Raw genomic sequence first — 19,110 nt, forward strand, 5'->3', positions numbered from 1 at the left:
GAACGAACGATGCATAATGCTCAACAAGAATAGGATCGAATGGACGGGATAATCACTATTAAAGAAGAACCTATCAATATAATACATTGCCGATGATCAAGTACAAATCCTGTACTTGGTGAACCTGATCAAAATGTAAAGTGGTGAACCTGATAAACCTGATCAAAATTGATTTGCTGTGAACCAGATAAAAGTGGTGATACGCACAACACATGACGATATGACACCAAGTACCTCTGCCGTACTAAATATTCAAGGGGGATAGCAAGCCATCAGGTCACACTATGTAGAAAAGAATATGTTTGAGGTTGAAGTGAACCTGATCATGCACCATTGGTTCGAGTCTTATGACAATACTATCAACAACCACCCAAAATAATATGCCACGTTGTTGTGCTTAAGATATGTTGAACGTTGTTGTGCTTAAGATAGGTTGAAGATTCGAGTTTCATAACAATAGAAGATATACGTTGTTGTGCACATTATCATGGGAAAGATGTAGCAGGTCAGCAGAATAATTCAAATCTGCCAATGACATTACATTCACAATTAAAATGCAGTAACAGCTCCCACAATTACAATCACAGTTACCTTCACCAGATATAAGTTAGCTTCTTTCCTTCTCCTTTTTTTGGATAATAGATATAAGTTAGCTGGCATGGCAGGTAACAGCAAAGGTTGAATCTCTTGCTAGTGAAGAGTTTGCATACAGAGGCATTCACCAAAATTTGAAGCCAGGCTAGAAAATAAAACCACCAAATCACAGTGTATCAACAACTGAATGATAAATCCTAAAAAGGATATTAATTCACCTACAGGATTTGCGGGAACCACAACTGAGGGATAGCCTGTATACTGCATAGTAGGGACGACAGGTGCACTCTGGCTTCCAAATGACAACCAAAGCTGTCCAGCTGAAGGAACAGCATGTGCATGCACTTGAGATATTGGCTGGTAGCCTGGTACTGAGTTGAAGCAATGATGTTGTTGGAGCCTGACCATAAGGAGATGGTGCAAACTACAAGAGACCAACCACAAAAAAATTAGAGATTAGAAACCAACCAACATTCTAAGCAAATTACAACAGGCACATACACATTTACACGAAATCTTACAATATACGAGGAAGGAGGCTTTCCCAAGCCACCTACACCAGAAGTATGATTACTTGAAAGCAGAGTACTATGTTGTGGTTGTGTGGAGGAAGGTTTAATAACCGTGTTTGATTGCCCATATGACATTATAAATAGACAAATAGTTGTGTTGAAAGAGTACCAAGCTGTCGCATTGGCTGAGAGAATTGGAGCTGCTGGCTTTGAGCATAATTTATTCCAGCATTTCATACATATATATACTTTATCCAACATGTTAACACTGATTGTGATCCAATTTGGAATAAATTGTTGTGGCACAATAGCAGGTTCCAACTGTAATGTTTATAAACCTTTGAGTATATAAAGGAAAAAAAAATGTCCAAAGAGACCAAACAAATGCTAGAGGAGGTGGGTTGTTACAGTGCAACACAAAATTTCAGTCATACTTTTCATTTGTTGATTGATAAATAAAATGCCTTCATTTGTTCTCCTCTCTTTTTCCGCCTCAAACTAACGGACTCTCTTTCTCTTTCTCAATTGGAACTCCTATGTATTAGTTTTTTAACTATGGATTATTATTTTTCTAATGGATCCAATCAATTCATTATCTGCCGTCTCCAAATCTCTTTTTCACGCGAATCTTATTTTTTTCATTTTTTCATCGACTCTCAAATATTGGTTGTTAAATTTAATTTTCCTACTAAGAAAAAGGCGTCCGGAGAAAAAAAAAAAAGAAGATACACCACCGTTTATATACTCAAATTGAATTTCACTCACTATCGGTTCTCATTTTCTCAACACTACAAATCCCGACACAGAATATTTCAACGCCATTGAATGAAACCTCAAGTGAATTTTGTTATTAGCCATGAAGACATATCCACTGTGCTAACTGCCGTGTGTTATTAGACATTAAAAAAACAGTAAATTGGTCAAATACTAATTTCGTTTCAAAACAACTCTAGAAGATAATATTTTTTTATAATCACTACGAACCAGTTTATACAATTTAATAACCCTCAAAGACAAACTAATCTGGTCGGGTATTTTTTTTTTTTTTAATCTCACTTTTACCATTTTCTTTGTAAAATAAAAACAAAATTCCTTTCTTCTCCAAGTGACTCCTTCTCCATTCTTCCTCAATCACAGTCAAATCCATCGTTCGAGAGTCATTGGCACACGTTAACGTTTACCGCAATTGTAATCTTTTATGTATTTCTATTTCATTTTCACGAGATTTATCATTGTTGGGTTTGCTATCTCGTTTCTTTTGACAATTGTTTGAAAGTGAAGGTCAATCTGCAGTCCAAAAATAAGAGAATTACCAATGGAAATCAGAAAAATAAAAATAACTTAGCGCTATTTTTTTTTTTGCTTTTGCTTTTTATCTTTTTGAAACTTTGTTGATTAAAGTTGGTTTTTTGTAGTTGGTGAATTAATCGGATCACATGATGGTGGATCTTTAGCTCAAATGGTTGAGCACTTTGGAGATATCTGAAGGTGATGGTGGTTCGATTCCATTAAGATCCTCTAAAATTTTAACGTTAATCAAACAATAAATTAAGTGTGTGATGTGATTAATTTTCAACTTGGATGGCAACACTTCCAAAAGAAGTTCATAGTCCAAAAAAATTCATAGTTATTGAAGTATGAACAATGATTATTCATAGTCCAATAGGTGTTCTCATTTATCATTTCCTCATGTTGTTGATGTATGAACAATTATTGTTCATAGTCCACTAAAAGTATGAACAATCATTGTTCAGTGGACATTGAATAATAATTATTTAATGTGAACAATTATTGTTTATAGTCCAATAAATATGAATAATGATTGCTCATTTTTTTTACTGTTGAACACGTATTGTTCATACATACTTTAAGTATGAATACATATTGTTCATTGTTCATATATGTTTTGGGTATGAACATTTATTGTTCATATATATTTTGAGTAAATATATTTTTTGACTAATGGTTATTTCTTATATTTTTTGAAGAGCAATCGCATGGTCAGATGAAATTTTACAAATGCATGGTGTTTTAGTTGAAGATCTTCTATTATATTTGATAGATAAATTGATCATCAGGTAAATTTAGTTCATACCACAATTGAACTATAAATAATGATTGTTTATAGTCTTGTTCATAGTCATGAGTTATGAATATTATTTGTTCATACCATAATTTAACTATATCTCCAATAGGTTATGAATAATGATTGTTCATTGCAATTATTCATAATTGGGGGTATGAACAATGAGTGTTAAATATTTAGAATATGATTTAACACGATGATTGTTCATTTAATATTTAACTCATTAAATATTAAACAATGAGTGTTCATAGCTCTAATTGTTTTTAACTCGCATGTTTTGTATATAAACAATGATTGTTCATATTATTATAGCCCATTGTTTATAGCTTCGATGTTTTGTTTGAACAATGATTGTTCATATTATATATATATATATTTTTTATTTTTTCTTATATTTTTGACATTTCATCTATCCAAATAGTTATTATTTCACGTCAAGGATAAATTTGAACTTTCATCCATGGTCCTTGTAAGTGATTAAAAAAAAAAAAAAATAATTTTAACAATTTGTCTTGGAGAGTCGTTGGCTGTTTAAATAAAAAAAACCCGAAATCTGGAAACCGGAATGTGAAACAAGTGAAGTGAGTGGCTGAAAGAAAAAACACAATCATCTAAAAAATGTTTCTTGTGACCCAAGCTCCCAACGGAGCATTATCCTCAAAACGATGCACACACTCCTCATCTTCTCAATTCCTCAAATTCAAATCCTAGAAAACCACTCTTCTCCAATAAGCCCAAACCCAAATTCATTTCCAGACACCCTATAAAATCTCCAAATCTAACTCTCGTCGCCAATGCGGTAGATTCAAGACCCGATTCATCTTCACCTCCTTTCAATGAAGACGAAACTGTTTTCGTTGGTGACGATAGAGTTCCCTTGGAAGGCGTTATTCAATTCGACAAGCCCGATTTTTCAGAGAAAATAAACAAATGGGGGTAATTTAATTTAATTTACTTACTTAATTACTTCAAAAAACAGTAAAACGTTTTAATTCATAATTATTTGAATATGCAAAACAGTCGTGTTGCGCTTCTTTCTGGTGGAGATGTTATGGCATTGCTTTTGTTCTCGGCAATTGGAAGACTTAGTCATGGGTTTCCTGTTTTCGATGTCGAAACACTTCACACAGCAGACCCTTTTATTGCTGGTATCCCTTTTTAACGAATCGATTCAATTAACTTTCTGGGTGATTATTGTTGTAATTCATGACTGTAATTTTGGTTTTTGGCAGGATGGTTTTGAGTGCTTATTTTCTCGGGGGTTATGGGAGCGATGGAACAGGAATGGAGGGGGTGTCGAAAGCGGTTACAACTGCTGCTAAATCATGGGGTGTGGGAATTCCGGTAATTACCGATTGCTGATGTTATACTAAAGAACAAGGATTGATTTTATGCTACATTTATTTTGTTGTCTATTTAATGTTATTTGATTGGTGGGATGGTGTATTTGAATGCTCGGACTTGATTTAATCTTCCGTTCAGAAAAAAAAAGGTCATGTCTGACTAGGCGACTCTGTCCTTTGGCTCTTAGGTGGAATGCTCTAAGGTTGTATTGGATCCCGGATAAATAAAATTCGTCAACACCTTTTAAGAAAACGTCACATCAATGAGTAGCCAAAGTTTTGGGTTTGGGGCTGGCTAAATTGTGACAATTTCAACATGGTAGTATGCCATGGGTTGTTAGTTGTTACATGCACTAAAGTAATTCTTTTCTAGGACTGCAAGAAGTAAATCATTTTCTTTTCATGACTTATTATGTTATGAATGGTAGTTGGTAGTAGCAGGCTGAAGATTTTGCGTGTGCATCTGATATTTATGGCTTGGGGCACCAAGACTGGCAGCAACTACATTTGATGTACCTACCCACTTTTGGAGCAACAGCTTAAAAAAAATTATATGCAGTTTTAAAATGGTAATTTTGCCCTTTAGTAGTTGATTGATCAGGCTAAGACCGTGCATATGTGTTAGATATTAATCACTTGGGCACCTAGGCTAGTATGATGCTGATACATAAATATTTATCATAGAAAGTACCTTTCCGTACTTTTGAAGTTTTTATCTTCTTCGTTGCCTTTAACAGTGGATTGACATGTTTAATGCTAATTTTCCTTGTAGTTGGGTCTAATCATCAGGGGAGCAACATCAGGTCATATTCCGCCAGTAAAATTTGTGCTTGTAACTATGGGAGCAACTGCAGTCTTGTTGATTGGATGGAGAGCCCTGTTATTTACGGCTCTCCTCAAAGATAAGGGCAAGAAGAATGATACGTACAAGAGTGGGAGCCCATTCGAACTTTTTGAGGTGATATATTATGCCCTATTTAAGAAACACCATGATTTTACAGTTTCAGAAAAACTGCACAAGTACTCATGGGTTATTGCACATGCTTTGGTTTATTTATATTCTGTCAATAAAGAAGATTTGTTTTATTTGAAGAGAAAACCAATCCAAAAAGAAAGTACGTAGAAGCAGCCTATTACACAATGCAATACGTCCAAAGAATAGTGACCACAAAGCCTGTGGTTGTGCTTGTGTCCATGACATGCAGAAATGCTTGCAAAGAGGTGCGACCTGTAATCTGAATGGTCACGTGGTTCACTTGGGTGCTTTTAGGTGTATATCCTTATATTGGGTTGATCCTCTATGATACAGAGACACCATCCTTAACTACAATTACCCATTTTCCTGAAAGTCCATTTTAGATGTTTGGTAATATATCTATTCCTGAGCTCTGTTTCTGGTTTTCCAGGGCTGCTAGATATTTTCCATGATAGGGTGTGTTAATAAATCGTTTATGTTATTAATGTCGTACTCAATTTAAGGTGCTCTTTTGAACAAAGGAAAGCTAGTTTTACATGCAGAAGAAAGATTGAATGACCACCAGAAACCTTTCTTATTCACAAAAGTTCTTCACTATTTTCATTGATCATAAACTCATAAAGGATCATTTTTTTCTTTAGATTTTTCTTATTGAGAATACAAGATTTGGACAATGTACTTTAATCTCTAGTAGAAAACAAAAAAAAAAAACTATATATGTAACTCTGTTCAATATTTGCTGCTGCAGTTGCTCACTTCATTAGTACGAAGGTGGTGATGATCTGCCCATTCTTCATCAAGCTTTTACCCAAGTTTTTTTTGTACGACTTTGGGACATAAATTCCTGCTGTTCAAAATCCATTTTCCGTTTGGCCTTTGTACCAGTTGGACATGAAAGTCAGAAGATGTATTTTGTGTATGTTAGACATGATCGCTTTGACTACAAGCTTCCTGCTAAGTTTCATTCTATGATTATCCAGCTGAAATTTACTCAGGTACCTGTATAGTTTAAGATATCATATTGTTATTCATACAATGTTAAGCTTGATACTTTACAATGATTTGTCTCACCTCCTACTTTAATTCTCCTATAGGTTAAGAATTTGTTATCACAATATGGGACTCGTCATGTGTATCATATGTCATTCACCATTTCTCTATAGGTTTCATCATAATTTGGTTGAATGATATTGCCTGAACTCACAGCAAAACTCTGAACGTAACCTAAATGATATTCATAAAAGGTAAGTACAAGTACTCCGAGGGCTGTCATTTTAGGAGACAAACACTAATGGTTTTGCCACCAATGCTCTTTTTGTCGTCTGTTTAACTATATATATATTTTTTGGATTGGTAAGCCCTGTTTTAAATGAGATCAATAACTCTTTGATGTTGGCGGCTGGTATCATCACCCAAAAATTTTACCGACTTTGCTAGTCAGCATCTACTTTTGTTTACCAATCATTATGGATAAAGTTATGGCTAATAAGGTTCAAACTGGTGGCATTTGATGATTTGTGGCTCCTATGATGCTACAAAGGTACTGTACCAGCGTAGCGTTGGTTTCAGACCAGACGCCAGGCTGTTGGACAGTCCCGATGTTGTTATATAGTTCCATTAAAAATGGCATGACCTAAATGACAAAATGTTCAATCCCTCACCTGTTAACTTCAAATCCTAGGAACCGTGATGCACTTTCAGAAATGGGTTTTGGCTCACCTTTTAGCTCCACGATTGGCCACACTTTTATTGAACTTGGTTTGTCCTAGGTTTTTCAAATCACACACACACACATATATATATATAAACCACAACTACTTCTGAGTGGTGGTTGAGATTAAATCCCATTGCTCGAGATATGTGTTATGAATAAAGAATTATTAAGAGTTTAAGAAGAAAAAGAGACTTAATAAAACTACCATATTTTTAGGAAAATATACCAATTTGCCTAAATAAATCACCAACAATTTAGGAAACAATATACTACTCTAACCACGTATGTAAAGGGGTGGAACTCGGGTGGGTTGGGTCGGGTTGAGGCCCAACCTGAGCCCAACCCGAGTTTCAAATGTTTCAATTTGAGCCTGGGACTAAGCCCTAGTCGGTCCTTAAATTTTCAGGTCAAGCCCAACTCGGGTTGGTTGGGTTAGTCTAGTTTCTCGGATTTCAATGTTAAACAATGAATAACTCAAAGTCTTTTCACTGTTAAATAAATAAATTAAGAGATAAATAACACTGAAATTCAATATTCTAACTAAATCAAAGGAATTTGATTATTTGAAAGAGAAACTAACCTGATTGATTCAATTATTCTATTTTAAATTGATATTCTCAATTTTATTTTTGACAAGAATAAATCTTTATAAGGAAATAATATAACAAAATAGAATGAATGAAATATACGTACATATATGCAGACGGGATCGGGTTTTTCGGTTATTTGATATTCTAACCCGAGTCCAACCCGAAACACAAGACCAAGTCCGGACCACGGATCTGAAATGTTAGTCCAGGACTGACTTTGGCCCATCGGGATTGGGCTAACCCGACCCAAGTTCCACCCCATGTATGTTTGCGATCCTTGCTAATTAATAAACACTGCTAATAAACTGTATCCTATTCAAGCACTATTAAATTTTTGAAAGAAATTATAATGATATTTAGTGTTAAAGCACTACTAAATCAAGAAACCCACTCATGGTTTCGACTACAGAGGATTTTGAGAATTTAGATAGTCACTTGACATTGAGCAATGAGCATATAAAAACCAGTTATAAAAATTAACCAATCATAGTTGATTTTAGGTAATTTGGTAATGGTAGGCACTTGGCTATTATGTAGTATTCCATGTTATGTAAACTAAAAAGGTGTATTATGAAACATCGTGACAAAGTCTGCTGGATTGTGTTTTTGTGCTAAGCTTGTTAGATAATTGTTTCTAGTAACAAAGATGCAAGCATAACATGATTGTTTTCGAGTTTAGCTCGTCCTCTACTGGATTGTGCTTTTGAGCTAGGCTTGTTAGATGATTACCAAAGTGCAAGTCTTTCCACTTGTTTTTACTTATCTGCACACCGGTGATATTGTTTATCTGTAGAGCTTGGAGGCACAATTAATCAATGAGGGTAAGGGGCTAAGGGATTCCAGTAGGTTTTAGGTGTGCTGCTGAAATTGAACCAAGGTGTTTGATGAGGATATGTTGGGGAAGTGGATTGGTGCTAAGAACATTTCTAATGCAAATAACAACTTGTTACTTCCATATAGGATTATTTTCTCTTATAGTTACTTTTTTTGTGAGAAGCTACTAGGGCAACCCCAATGTAAATGCGACTTTAAAATTTAGACGAAATGTTTTATTTCGTCTGAATGTAAAAAATGAAAAATATCGAAAAACAACACGCAAAATGGAATGGAACATTTTGCCTGGAAAAGAAAAAAAAAAAAAAGTCGCGAGACGGAATGAAACATACCGTTCGAAAAGAAAAAAAATCGAAAAAACATACGAGATGAAACAAAATGTTTCGTCCGAAAATCACAAGTCGGCAACTATTTCAATAGCAAGTGTTACCCTCATTGTAACTTAGTGAAAAACTACTCTTATTGTCACCCTTGCATTGGGCCGTAAGGATGACAAGTTGTTATTTCTCTTCAAAGCTGCTTGTATTGGGAATGGGAGGGATAGAGCCACTCCATCGACTTATAAATTGAATTAAGGGACCCTATTTTTTGTGGATATGATATTCTCACAATAGATAATATGTCCACAAAATTTCATTATATTTGGATATGTCCAATCTTATGAAAACTAGTGTTCAATTTTGAACATTTATCTAACGGTTCAGAATTTTCCGATTTTATAATAACATTTAATTAGATTAGGCATATTTGAATGAGTTAAAATTTAGTGGGCATGTTATTCATGGTGGGGAGATCATATCTATAAAATATTAGCCGTTAATTCAATTTGTAGATAAGATATAGTTTTATAAGTTTTGCGAGTTCGTTGACGTTCCAAATTGCATTTACATGCATGTCGTGTCACTAATGCTTTCTTCAGAAATTTTAATCACCCTCTAGTGTGCTCCTTTGCCAGCTTCTGGCCCCGAATATATTTTTACCACCTGCCATGTTACCTTTAACATGTGACTATGTGAGTGTCCTCAAGGTAGCATTCTGGCACAGTCCAGACTCCAAATTAGAAGTTTAGATGTGATTTATGATGTATCCGAAAACTCAGTTAAGTTGGGTGAGCCCGTTATATGAACTCCATCTTATATGAATTCCAAATGAAGTCCACTACAACTGAATTTATAAGATGAGCTGAGGGCTGATTTTTGGTGATATTTGTATATACTAGTAGGCGCACGCACTACGTTGGGATTACACACCCAATTATATGTGGGTCTCTTGAGTTAAAAAGGTCAAAAAAAATGTTGAGTTTGTTAATTTTTATGGGCCAAGCGAAAAACAGGTAATGGGTCATATAGGAGACAAAAAAATTCAAATAAAAATATGGAGAGAAATACTAATGTAATCCTATAGTTTAACAATTTTTACACTTGTATTTGAATGGTCTTTTAGAAATTCAATATATAGTTTAGGTATAATGCTGCCACGAAAAAAGTGACCAACAGTCACACTTTTTTAGTTTTTTAATATTATTTCGTGACCAAGAGTCACACTTTTTTAGTTTTTTAATATGATTTTATCGTTGCAGCACTATAGGTGGGAGCAGGATTTTTAAGATAGTATATATATATATATATATATATATATATCAATCATCTAGTGGATGTATTATTTACACTAATTTCGACAACTAAGACATGCAATTAGAGAGTTTTGTCAGAGGATGTTCGAAAATTATCTCCATTGGGAGTAATGCTATACGTACCAACAGTTGTACCAACAAATAAACACTAACTGAAGTGTTACCAAATTTTCCTGAAAACTCCATACTGACTAGGATTTCCACTAACAAAGTTTACACTCCCATCCATAGTTTATATCCAACACTCCAAGTATCACATAGGTTATTGTCCACAAGGCCCAAAATATCGCTAAGGTATTTGAGATATTGCCGATATATATCATTTTTTGAGTATACCGAGATGGAAATATCTAATAATCCGATATATCTCAATCGAATATTAAATCTATTTTTTCTCAATATATTTTGTAATTTCCGATATAATGATATATATCGACCGATATATACGATATAACTTGTTGACTTTGATCGATATTATTGACTTTGACTGATATATTGATAATATTTTCGATATAATCGACGATATATCCGATACAAGACAAAATTTTGACTGGTCAACAAAAATATATATATTTATGATATTTCTAATATATCCGATATATCTCGGTTTTTTTTACATCGAAATATATTAAAAAAAGTGTTACATAAACCATGGATGGGAGTGTAAACTTTGTTAGTGGAAATCCTAGTTAGCATGGAGTTTTCAGGAAAATTGGGTAGCATGTCAGTTGGTGTTTATTTGTTGGTACAACTGTTGGTACGTATAGCATTACTCCTCCATTTCCCTTTTTCATTCTTCATGTAGTTTACCGTAGGCACATCTTTGGTATTGCTACTATTGCTAAAGATTATAACTTAAAGTTAGGGAATGCTTAGATTTGAAGTTTTTATTCTTTGTGAATGCTGAACTCCTGTCTTGTAATCGTCAACATAAAACGTGTTATACTACAAAGTAGGGGTGCAAGTCGATTTCCAAATATTCAAATCCAATTCAAATTTGTATTTGAAAAATCGGATATCAGATTTGAAATACTGGCATATCCGCATCCGATTTAAAAAACAAATAGTTATTATATATAATTAAATTATTAGTTGTTTATTGTATAAAATATTATATAAAATTATAAACTAATAATATAAAACTATAATAACAAAATAGTAATAAAAACAGATATATATATATATATATATATATTTATATATATATATATATATATATATATAGGGGAGGGATAGAGGCACATTATAGCCACATTTTCGACATACAAATTAACTAAGACTTGGTTTTTTGTAGAGATGATCTTATCACTATAAAGATTATTCTCACAAAAAATTATTATATTTGGATATGTCTAATCATGCAAAAATTAGTGTTCATTTTTTAATATTTCATCTAACGATCCAAAATTTTTGTGAGCATGTTCTAAAGTTAGATTTCTTTGAATGAGTTGAATTTTTGTAAGCATATTTTCTATGGTGGGGAGATCATATCCTATAAAAAATCAGACTTTAATTCAATTTTAAGTCCACGATTTTGCTTGGACTCGTTTACAATGTTGCTATATATATATACTAATTTTTATAATTGTAAAATAAATTATTCAAAGCAAATAAAATTTTAATTAATATTAATTTTCGGATTGAATATTATCCTATTCAGATAGAATTTTTAATATTTGTCGGGTTTGGATACAGGTATATCTGAATCTGAATCTATCCGTTTGCACCCCTACTACAAAATAGTGAACACCATAGTGTTGATAGCTCAGGAAATTTTTTTAGACTATCAAGTGAAGGAGTCATGACTACCAAAATAAAGAAGGAAAAGTGGAGTCAATTAACTCTGAATCCAAAGTCTGCATTTTAATATGCTCAACCTTATGAATGCATGGTTTCATTGGTTTGTATTACATATTTACATGAATCCTAAATGAAATTATGGAGTTGAAGTAATGGCGTGTCTGTATTGGAATAAATAGACTTTTCTTTCTTGATACCCTTGTGGATATACAGCAAACAAGCAACTCCTACAATATCAGAAATTTAAACAAAATAAGGAAAGCAATTGAATTATTTTCAGGTTTTGTAGCAGACTTGAGACATGGAGTTTATCGAAAAAAAAAGACTCGAGACATGGAGAGATTGAGTTCTTTGTCAGAGGAAACCCACCCACTACTAGCTGTAAACATTCATATATCACACATTTGTCTCTTTCACTCTCTTGACCTGTGAACTCTAGAGTGTTTCTGAAGGAATCATATGGTTGGTAAGGTTTGATGTTTATGGTGTATAGGTATGTTCTTTATCTCAATTTCTTGGTTTCATTCTCTTTTAAGGTCAAGTTGTCTGCTCATTTCCTTAATTCCTTCGTATCAAGACAAAGAAGGAAACAAAACTCTTGACAACAGAAAAAACTCTAGATATTGAAATGACCAGGGAGGGAGAATTAAAGTGAGAGACTCGTATACAAAAGTGATGTACAAAAGTGATATAGTGATTCAGTCTTCACTCTCTCTATGGTCGCTCTCAAATTAGTTGCTATCACTCTATTAGTAATTTACTTTTCTCTGTGGGCCTGCTGCTACTAGATCTTATCAGATTTTGTATTGGATATTGTTGTGGACTTGTGGGCAACTTTTAGTCAATGCTGTAGTTGCATTGCTGCTGTTAATTGATTGGTGAGTGGACAATGAGCGCAGTCCAAATTACTTAAGAGTTAAGACTGCATATATAGTAGCGATAAAATTGACTAATGACAATTATTTTATTTTTTTTCTTGGCAAGCCAATTCTAAATCACTGACATATTGTTAGGTTATTTGGCACCTGCTGACATATTGACTCGTATGATCATGTATCTCTAATTCTTTTTGTTTTGTTTTGTTTTTTGAAATTGTTTGCTATTGATGTTTCATTTTTTATTTTAATCTTTTTGAGTATTAAAAAAAGAAATGGGGATTTTGGACTGTGGGTTTCCAATTAATCTGTTATGATTTGGTAAAATGTTAGTCCAGTTTAACCCACAAGTTTTAGGCCCAATTTGTCAACACGGACCATCTCGGGCTTGTGGAAGTAAAACTTGATGGGTGGTAGGCCGAGCAAATCGAGTCTATTTTGGCCAGGGATTGAGAAAATGTATAGTACGACTGATATGTCATATGTGTATTGTACATCACTTTTGAGGCCATTATTTTAGGTGTCCGGTTCTAGGGACTCAATTTTTTAAGTCAAACTTATTTTGATGTCCTTGATCCAATTATATGGACTTCTTCAATTTGAAACTGAGTATGGCTATTCCCTCCCAAATTTAACATATCAAGCATCAAAGAACTTATTCTCGGCGAACTTCGATGTGTTGTAAAAACAAACAATTGGCTTATGAGTAGCCATAAACGTTTCCGACTTGTGAAATCGATTCATGGAAATCCAAATTAATACTAGTGTTCCAAGAACTAAGGTGAAACAGCTATATCTTGGATGTTTCTCAACCTTTGAAGCTGAGCATTCTTCCACCCTAGCTTACAAGAGAACGAAATGCAATGTACTTGGTCCAGAATTGAAAGACAGTGAACATAGCAAAGTCTACATAGAAAAATCTAGTGTTGTCCATCTTGGTGGGGAGAGAGAGAAACCATTAACAAAAAAGTTTTAAGATAAAGTGTCAATGGACCCATGTATCTGGTGGTTCAGTACTGCCTCTGAGAGCCGAAAGAACTAAGAAGTAAATGGGAGTTATACTAATGCTTCCAATCTTCCATGCATACTAGTGAGAGGGAGCTACCATTACAGATAATAATGGTGATGGGGTGAGAGGGAGATGCCATTAAATAAAAAATTATTTTTTTGTTGTTTCAAGAATTTAAATTGGAGAGGGAGGTAGTGAGAATGGTGCAGGTTAACTAATTTATCATTGGTTCCATATGACGTCCATCCAAACAGTGGAAGTAAATGTGGTAGACTACTTTATTTAAATCCGTTGGATTAAGATGATCCTATGGTTGGGAAATTGAGTTAAAACAAATTGAGTTCTTAGAACCGGACCTTTTAGTTTTAGGACTCGAGATCTCTACAACCGGGTACAGTCGTACAGAGATCATCTTTGTTATCTCGCTGTTGATCCGAATCCAAAATGTGTGTGTGTCGCCGAGATACGAGATGTGTGTGTAGTAAAGAGATCAATCTTTGTACCCGGTTAGTTTTATTCCAATATGGGATATATGGTTGTGGGCGCAATGCAAATGATACTTTGGAAACTATTTCGTTCAATTTGAATAGGCCCAAACACAAGGGCGCATTGGGCTATGGCCTGTGGGGCAAGGCTCACAACAAAACGACTGAGGAGTACCTGATTTCAGACTTCAGAGTTCAGAACTTCAGACTGAACAGGGGTTCCTGCAATTTATTTGGAACTTCAAATACACAGCTGTTTCCAGGACCCACCTTGCACAATGTCTAGCGAGGTGGTTTCCTAGGAGGACATCTATGATCCTTTTCTTTCTTTTTTGCGATAAACATACTGTAGACCTAATAGACGTAGGGGTGTCGATGGTACCTGTTTAACAGGAACGGAATGTGAAAAAAAAAAATGATTAAGATTTCTATTTTTAAAAACCATGAAGAAATGAGTTTTTAAAAAAACATACCATCTATAATTGGAATTGAGTGTTTTTTTAAAATAACCGGACTAGAACCGAATGTTGTTGTACGTATATTTAATATACAAAATTTGAAATAAAGTATATAAAATGTTAAGACATTCATTTGTATTTTATAAAAGGTATTTGTAGTGTAATATGTAGTTTTCATGGTGAGAGATGAAGTAAATTTTGGAGTTGACACTGCCAAGGAAAAAAATGAGCAACTCTCAACCTATACGGTATTATTTGGAGCTCCACTAGACCTAACTACATCACTAAATAAAATGCCCGTTGGACAATACTCTAGAGCCGTTTAGGTTCAATCAAAGAAAATTATCATTTTCGGTAGGCCTTGAAGGGGGGACTTTACATTTTTAGTTTCAAAGTTTTTTGAACTGATAGTGTCATATTTTTCACGAAATTTCCAAGATAATTTCAATTTCAACCCTCTTATTTACCAATTTGCATTTTTCCAACGAAAATTTTGTGGTAGCCAAAAAAAAAAAAAAAATACAAACCAACAATGGTTCGTTTTGTCTAATTAAAGCTCAAGTAGATCTATGAGAGCATCTTTAGGAGAGACACCATCTTAGCACCAAACACCAAATTTTTAATAATTTGGTGTTTTTTCATCTTCAGGAGAGACACCTTTTGATAAAAACACTAAAAAAAAAAATACAAAAAAAAATACCAAATCAGCAAAAATTTGGTGTTTATTTTGGTGTTGTATCAAATCTCTCTCACGGTTTTGACTAAACCGCGCGGTGTTTCGAACACCGCATGGACTTGGGCTAGACTATGGGCTTCTATATTGTGGTGTTTCGAAAACTGCACAATTTATCCAAAACCGCGTGATGATATGAATAAAAATGATACCGGAATTAGGAACTGAACTTGAATGATACCGAAATTAGGAACTAGACTTGAATTATACTGTCGAAATATCTAATTATGTATATAATAAGAATGAATTGTGCAATTGTTTGAGAATGGAAATGATACTAGGAATGAATTATACTCTACTCGCGTATTAGGATCCAACGGAGTCTTTTTTGTATTTTTGAAATTCTTATATATCCAAATCCTGTCATACATTTTGAAAATCAACAATAATACCATATCACAACATAAAATGAGCTCATGTTACATATTCTTATACATATCATATTATATAAAATTTATTTAGCTCTCTTCTTACACCCCTTACCATTCGATAACTCTCCTCTTTCCATTTAGATGTTCCGAAGCTGCACTTCTAAGTTCCTAACCTAAGAACCAAGATCTTCTATGTCTACACAAAGGTTAACTATCTCAGTATGAAGTTCCTCATATGCCTGATGTTGTTGTGTGTACACCTGCTGATTATCCTCATACGCTTTTCGAGTCTCCTCATACATACATTGGGATTGCTTATATGTTTGAGAATATGTCTCCTCTTGTTTTTGGCTGTAATGATACAAAGTAGTCCTCATCCCATCAAACATATGAACATTGTTCTCATATCTTTCCTGATAAACATCTTGAAAATCCAAGAAAATACAATGTGAGTACATATTACATATATAATAAAGAAGATAAATAAAACAACTAAACTCACTAGGGTATACTGATCAATCTACGGCTCTAACTCATGAAAACGAGCATCAGGCACCTCAGAAATGGAAAGGTAAGTAGCCTCCCCATCAGGTCCACACAGCAAATATCATCAGATTAGTGGCATACACAGGAGTTGAATGATATGCATTCATAGGTTGTGGGTTGTAAACAGGCTATGACGGGGAATACATACCTCATGTCTCATCCCTTGTAGGCCTACAAACTTGAAGTTGCTACCCTAACCAACAGGGGGCAGCAACGGACCCATAGAGATACGGTTCCACCATCTATAATATTGATCAGCAGTCTACTCAACAACAAAAGAAGATGCATCTGGCCAAGGACCACCACTGACATGAACTTCAATTCTACTCCACGACTTAGCATCACTAACATTTGGTATGGGAGCACATGGAACTCCATAACGTCTAGTCAATTGTCTCCAACATCTGTCGCAACAGTACAAAACCTTACAGTCATGTGCGACAAAAATAATTCTATGACGTGACAAAATATAAGCATACTGCACAACTAGATCGTTAAAGGCAGTAGACAAACGTCAAAGTTTCCACTCAATAGATGACAATGATCTAATATCAATTTGAGCACGAGCCATATACACATTATTTCTAATATGCCCCCTGTTACGAGTCAAGTGAAGCTCTGACCAACTTGCAAATCTAGGGCGAGTATCAGCAATCATGTCTTTGTTAGGACAAAGACAACGGAAGTACTCATAAAACCAAATCTTTAAAAGTCTTGTGAATCCTGTAATCTGAGGACTTTTACTTTTAAATATCTGTGAAGATTTGTCTAACGCCGCTGTCAGTGTGACATATACTGAGCTACCAAGGTTATAATCTCTTATATTATGCAAATCAGAAACATAAGCATAATATCCAAATCGTACAGTAGAATGACCATTTGAAAACAGAACATGCCTAATAAAAAACATAAAAAAAACCCTAATATACATATCAGCACCCTCATTACCAAGTAGAACAGTCAAAGCTAACGCCGCACGTGTATTAGAATCCAAGAGAGGTTTCATGTATGCAGTCTTAATCTGAGATAGCTTAATATCAGAATAATCATAACCATCCGCATCCAAGAGAGGAAAAATCATAAACATATTAGCAATGTTCTCATAATTTGTATTAAAAAGTATTAGTTGGCCTATAACGATACTCAACCCATAACTCATGGTGAAGTCTAGTGGTGTAAACCCCAACTCCGCACAAGGAAAATAAAATGTATGAGTTATATTTCACCATCTTTCTACTAAAACTATGACCACTACCCAATTAGCGTTCTCATAATCTACATCAACCAAAAGACCCAAAGGTGTATACAAAATACTATCTCTAATATGTACAAACTCATCCGAACTCTTAAGAACCTTCCACCACTCTCTAACACCAAGTAAAGCCGATCTAACTCGGTAGTCAATAACTTACTGATATTATAAAAAAAATAATAATGTATGTAATTTAAATAATTAATTGATTCTAATTAATATATAATATTCAAAATATTTAATCAAAACTAATTAATTACCTAAGAATTAGCCACTACACTCAACACATATTTTGTATCACGTGTAAAAGACACAACTTGCATATCAAGTGTTTCATCGGGATTAAATTGTTAATCGAAGTCGTTAATTTAATACTCAAGTACATATGGATGTCTATTAGTCGACATGACATTCTCGACTTCTTCTCCCCCATATCATCGACTTCTACTTCCTCAGCTTCTTCTACCTCCACATCATTGCCAATGTCATTTGTGTACTGCCAATACTGAAAAGGTTGAAAATGATTCATATAAAATTTTAAGAGTTTAAGTAGGTTTTTATTTTTTTTAATAAGGAGATGACTTATCAATTGAGAGAAAAATAAAAAATGAATGAACCGCGCGGTTTTGATTTGATATATAAAGACATAGCACGAGGTGTTCGATACACCGCCCGGTTTCTGAAAAACAGTGTGGGCTTGGGCTTCTGTGGTGGGCTTTTGTGGCGCAGTTTTGTGAAAACTGCGTGGACTATACGGCGCGGTTTATCCAAAAGCGCGTCATTTGATGTCAACTATTTGATATCGCTCATAAAGTTGGTTAGTGTTGGTTTGGTATTGGTTTGGTTTAAATATTTAAATATTTGGTGTTTTTTTGGTATCCCTCTTAAAAATGCTCTAACTATCCTATTAGTGAGTTGTCCAAATAGTTAACGGTGGTCTCCGACACTTCCAACTTAGTCTTCGTATTTTTTCATGTTCTTCATTTTCTTAGAAAACAATTTAAGTCAACAATATTTGTTTTGAGTATGTTTTTGGGACTTAATTGATTAGTGAGATATATATGTTTTTAAAGGATTGACAAGTTTGAGAAAGGGAGTTGCTCATTTTACTTAGTTTTGGTGTACTAGATTTTTAAACTTGAAAGAATAATTGCTATCCATATATCGTAATTTTCCTGATGTATTAATATTTTTTCTTTTGCTTTTTACTTTTCGTGAAAATTATATTTTCATTTTTCGTGAAACAATGGTTCGTTTTCGCATCATTGACTTCATTCAATCTCATTTTTTCCGACTTGT

General features: G+C 34.1%; 1 pseudogene across 1 annotated transcript; it reads left to right on the forward strand.

The window, feature by feature from the left end:
* The first annotated feature begins 3,775 nt into the window (after window positions 1-3,775).
* LOC147520986 (uncharacterized) lies at window positions 3,776-6,569 on the forward strand (annotated as a pseudogene). Its single transcript, XR_015212941.1, has 5 exons — window positions 3,776-4,128; window positions 4,213-4,340; window positions 4,425-4,536; window positions 5,308-5,493; window positions 6,260-6,569. The product of XR_015212941.1 is annotated as an uncharacterized LOC147520986 (transcript).
* Window positions 6,570-19,110: the final 12,541 nt, after the last annotated feature.

This window comes from Coptis chinensis, chromosome 2 (genome assembly GCF_015680905.1).
Source record: "Coptis chinensis isolate HL-2020 chromosome 2, ASM1568090v1, whole genome shotgun sequence".
In the NCBI taxonomy this organism is placed as follows: Eukaryota; Viridiplantae; Streptophyta; class Magnoliopsida; order Ranunculales; family Ranunculaceae; genus Coptis; species Coptis chinensis.